The sequence below is a fragment of the Vitis riparia genome, chromosome 3, assembly GCF_004353265.1.
Source record: "Vitis riparia cultivar Riparia Gloire de Montpellier isolate 1030 chromosome 3, EGFV_Vit.rip_1.0, whole genome shotgun sequence".
Lineage (NCBI taxonomy): Eukaryota > Viridiplantae > Streptophyta > Magnoliopsida > Vitales > Vitaceae > Vitis > Vitis riparia.
This window is the reverse complement of record NC_048433.1, coordinates 19440684-19446683: the sequence shown is the minus strand read 5'-3', so window position 1 is coordinate 19446683 and position 6000 is coordinate 19440684.

Here is a 6000-nt window from a genome sequence, read left to right as displayed (position 1 = left end):
AGGCTTGTCTTCTCCAACTGATGGCGCCCCTGTGGAGGTGATGCTCGCTGTTGGTAGAGATGCATCTCTCTAGAAAAGACCTAGCTTCCTACCATGCTTCCTATATTTTCCATAACTGAGTCTTGAAGTACCCAGATCCCTAGGAGGAATATCCAGCTGTCACTCTAAGGTGCCACCGTCATGCATGCTCAGAACATTTCTTTTTCCTTTCTCAAGTTCCCTTTATGCTTGACATGGGTCCCAGGTTTTTTATGCAGAGAAAAGTGAAGCAAAAAGGCTCCAACCGGTGGTTATTGCTCTCCAAAGAGTCAATGTATGAGGATAATTCATCCCACGATCCGCTTATACTCCCCAAGATAGTGCTCGTCATGCAAAACAAAATAAGATAAGATTTAAAATTAAAAGAAAATAGAAAAAAAAAACTAATGATAGTCATGAAATTAGTAATAAAATGAAATATGATTAAAAGAAAATGAAAGAGAAAATGAGATACCCAATTGTACAATTCCATCATTCAATAAGGGGACTATATGCACATTTTGAAGTCTAAACAATTCAAGCAATTTCCTATTAGATAAGTGAATAAATAAAATAAAAATAAAAAATAGAAAATAGTAATAATAATAATAATAATGACAATGATAACAATAAACAAATAAAGAGTAAAAAAATGAAAATGAATGAACAAAATAAATATAATTATCGAATGCATGCAATAATGATAATAATAATAATAACAATAATAATAATAATAATAATAATAATAATAATAATAATAATAATAATAAAAGTTATATATATATAAAAAAGTTAAGCTTGATGAAGTATTTAAATGGGCCTAAGTGGGTGCCTAATGAACTAAGTGTCCTAAAGTGATCGGGATATTGTCTAAGTGGCCTAAACATGCCTATGAACTATCCTAAAAAGGTATGAAGCTTAAGTCTAAATCAAAACTGCCAAGGGTCACAATAAAGGGGTTAGGCGATCCCTTAACCAGAGTCTCCAAGGTGGCTCAAGAAAGGTAAGTAGCGTGAGTAGATATGGGCCACCAAGGAACCAACTGTAAAGTATCGAACAAGTATCTAATAAGACATGTGCTAGGAGGACAAAATTGAGGGTCTACAAATATGCCCCTCTTCGGTAGAGATCATGAGTGTAAGGAATGTGAGTAAAAAACGAATAATGAGTGGAGCGAAGTGAACTATATCGAAGAACTAAAGAAGGACCAGAGATTTTGTCTTAGCACATGGCGAGAGTAGAGTCGGAACATGGGGCTGCAACGACAAGGATAAAACAACTCTATGTGAGGGAATGGCAGCAAAGAGAGAAAGGTATGTGATAAGTAGCATAAAGATGGAAAAAAAATGAAAATAATGACTCAAAGTCATAGATGAGATGAATAACTCTAGGTCATGGACAAGATGAATGACTCTGGGTCATGAGCTCAAGGCTATAAATGCTAAGAATGACTCTGGGTTAAGATGGAGTGAATGACTCTAGGTTGTGAGCTCTAGGCTCTAAATGGAAAAGAAACGACTCTAGGTCATAAATGAAAATCGACTCTGGGTCAAGAACTCAGGGCTTTAAATGAATAGCCAATCATGATGTTTTTTGGCTCATGGTGCCGGGTTTAGGCCACTCACAAGTGGCTAGAATGATGAAAACGAAACATCTCAAGGATGTGAAGGATGCAAATGACTCTGGGTCATAAGCTCAGGGCTTGGGATGCTATGAATGACTCTGGGTCATGATGTGATGAGTAACTCAGGGTTATGATGAACAGCTCAAAGCTATGGGTGGAATGAATGACTCTGGGTCATGATGCAATAAGCAACTCAGAGTTACAATGAATAGCTCAAGGCTATGGATGGAATAAATGACTCTAGGTCATGATGCAATGAGTAACCCGGGGTTACAATGAATAGCTCAGGGCTATGAGCTCTAGGCTCTATGACTGGTCGGTTAGAAGGAGAATGCAATACACAAACTCCCAGTCAAACCACTCATGGGTGACCAAATGATGAAGGCTTGGCTCAGGGCTGGAAAGACTCTGGATCTATAGGAAATGATAGCTTAGGGCTACCGGGCTCAGGACCTAAGGGAAGACAGAGAGCTCAGGGCTATAAGACTTAGGGTCTAGAAGGAATGGATAACTCAAGGCTATGAGGCTCGGGGCCTAGAAAGAACAGATAAATCAAGGCCATAAGACTCAGTGTCTAGAAGGAGTGGATAGCTCAGGGTTATGAGGCTCAGGGCCTAGAAGGAACAGATAAAGAAGACCAACTCGAAAGTGGATTGGAAGTAAATGGGCTCAAAGTCGTATACTCAAAGTGACAAGAGTCGGACTACTGAGCTCAAAAAGGGAAATATGCCCCAGTATCCAAGGTGCTCACACTACTAAAACAACCAGTAAATCAATCATCCATTGAAATCAATAGGTAAAAAACTGATGCATAATGACAAATCTCTGAAAGTCTAAGCTGAAAGAACTTTCTGTGTCGAAAAAGTTACCCTGTTGACGGATCTCAAAAGGTAAATCTCAAAGTGCACAAAATACTGCTCATCTGGGTAATCCAATCTGCAAGGTGACAATGATGAAAACAAATCTATCCCATGAACATCTGGCTAAAGGACCTACCTATGCTCCTCTGGTGAAAGCCGATATGATCCATATCTCGACAAATTCATGTAGGAAGGTCTTGATATAATCAATCGCCGAAAGCTCCAAACTAATCTCAAATCTAAAACCAAGCTGGCCACTGTCTCAATCTCAAGGATACTCAAAGAAAATGGGGAAATATGCCCCAGTATAAGATCCGATATCAAAATCATGAGGTAAACAACCGACACTAATCATCCATCCTCATACCACTGCCCAAACAAATCTCGCAAAGGAGAGGAGAATATGCCCCAGTACGATATTTGACATTGAAGTCGTGAGATAAACAACCAACAATGATCATCCATCTATATACTGCTGCCCGAACATAACTCATCATGGAGAGAGGAATATGCCCCAGTATGGATATCTGATGTATAATAGAGAATCAATCAAAATCAATCAAACATCTCTATAACCATGGATAGGAATAGTCATATCATCCAACAACAACTAGAAAACCTCAGAGAAATAGGGAAATATGCCCCAGTGTGGATATCTGACGCACAATCAAAAGGATGAATCCAACATCATCAATCAACTGTCTCCAACTCAACAATAATCCGCTAAGAAATCAGAATGAAGTATCAGCCGATACCTCAAGGAAGACTCTCTAAATCTGATCTCAAATGAATAACCAAAATGATGAGGAATATGCTAATCTTGAGAGTAGAAGCACGTCTCTGATGAATCCCTAACTAAATCTGATGGGAATTTGGTGACCTCCAAATGGGATAATATACCCCAATGTACAAGATCTATATACTGCACTGAAAATTGTCTTCAACTCAATAATAATCCACTAGTCTATCTTAGAAATACTCCGCAGATGGAACCTAGAATCATGAAAACTGTCAATGAGCTCAACAATGCTCTACTAGAACTGATATCATCTCAACATACTCTACTAGGGGTCTCTAATCGATGAAAATGCCTAAGCTCAAAGAAAGTGCTCCACTAGGGGCTCATCTCAACCGAATGAAAGGGGAATATGCCTCAGTATGGATATCTGATGTCGACAAAAAGATGAATCCAATATCATCGATGAACTACCTCCAAACTAAAAAAAAAATCCATCAAACATCAATATGTCAAGTAAGAGAGAGACCAAATGCTTCCAAAAGTATCTTCCATAAAAGAGAACATGATAATGACTATACTTCAACCAGTCTACAAAAGCCTGTCCAAGTGAAGACTGTCAAAGATAACGCCTGATCTCATGGCCTTAAGGTGGTCTTAAGACACGGGACGTAACGTAGGCCAGGGTGATAGGATGAAAGAAATGAAGGGAAACTAGGCTCAAATACCCAATGATCAAACCCATACCCTCGTGTATAAGATGTAATGCATAGAAAAAATCTCATGAGCCATGGACCTAAAGGTAACCAAAGGAAATGTCAATGGTGAAATTAGAGAAAGGATGAGTGGTTAAACCATCAATGAAACATGTGAATGATGTGAAGAAGGTATCAAATAAAAAACGTGTATCAATATGTAGGGAATGGATAAAAAGTGGAATGAATATCTGGAAAGAGGTAATGGGATATAAAAGAAGGCAATGAGAAAGTAGAATAGATGATGATCAACCCATGTTAGTACAATAGAGGAAAGTCATATCGCCAATGATGGAATGATGAGTAAGACAATGATCTGGAGACCCTAGTAAAAAGATTACTCATCTCTCATTCCTAATACATATCAACCATGATCCGAGAAGCATAGGATACCATAGAACTCTCACACAAACCCTCAACACTCCAAATGCATAACAAAAGTGGCTCAAGGAGTGAAAACTCATATAAAAATCTCACAAGAACCCACGATGACAAATATACCCAATAAACAGACCTCAAAAGTTGACATAAGTGCCCAATGGAGCAAGATACCATATACAAACATATCATTGCGCTTTTTCTCTTCTTCTTTTGGATGCGCATGCTCTGATCATCAATAAATCGAACTCCAATGGGAAAGATACAAGGAATGAACAAACTCTCTCAAACCACTGATGAATACATGAATCCCAACCCATGAGACAACCTCTCAGACTAAAATCTCTAAATCAATGCCAAATGATGGGATGGATGGAGTGATATGACTGCCCTCTTTTGCACCAAGATGTGAACAATCATCAACCCAAGAAATAGAAGAGATAAGATGAAGCAAATAATGATAAACGCAAAAAAGAGAATGAAAATGTGATGATAGTAAAATAGAACAAATGGGGCGATAAGGGGATGGTAACAAGAATGAGAAGATAGACCTGTAAGTTTAAAGCTCATGAAACTTTCCTAGCAAAGCATGCATATACATCAAAGGGCCCCAACCCGGGTGTAGAAATGGTAATCAAGGCTATAAGAAAGAAATAAGGCTATAACATACCACGTGAGGCTCAATGGGCTAGCAACGGTTTAATATATTAATAAAGGTGATAAGGTGTAAGGCGGACCGAAATGATGGCCACCCATCCTGCGACCATAATCTCAAACATAATACTTCTTCACCTGATCCACATTGGTAGGCTCTGAAAATTGGTTTCCATCTAAGTTAGTCAATCATGCAGCCCCTTCTGGAGTCAACTCTCGAATAACATAAGGCCCACTCTAACTAGGTCTGAACTTTCCTCTAGGGTCTCCAATTAAACCTCTGAGAATCCTCAAAACTAAATCCCTTTTTTGTAATGGTCTAGGCTTAACCCGTTTCCTGAAGGCACGAGCCATCTCCTTTGATAGACCTGAATATGATCGGTTGCTCTCAATCTCTTCTCATCTAAAAGGTTAAGTTGGTCAAACCGAGCCTGAGCCTACTCTATCTCAGAAATCTGCTGCTCAAGGGTTACTCTCAAAGAACCCATTTCTGTCTCAACCGGCAAAACAGCCTCCATACCATACACTAGAGAGTAAGGTGTAGCTCCTGTAGAGGTGCGAAAAGAGGTACAGTATGCCCATAATGCAAAAGGGAGTTTCTCTTACCAATCTCGAGAAGTTTCAACCATCTTCCTCAAAAAAAGAAAATACTGTATCAAAAACTGAAAACTAACCTGTATTGTATCAGAAAAATACTCTCTTGATGTGTCATCTCTAGAAAAGATCACCCTTGTATGTGAAATCCTGCTCCAAAAGAAAAAGTCTCCTCCTCAAAGCCAAAGTCCTCTGTCACGCTGCCCATTTCTTACCTTCTTATTTCTATGACAGCCCACCTTTATGAAATATTTTATTTTCTTTTGGGAGATGTATTTCCAACCTTAAAGGAAATCCCACTTTCTAAACTTTTGATGGCACTTACCATTTCAATTGACTTAATAAAAGAAACCTATTAACCTAATGAACATTGTCAGGTGG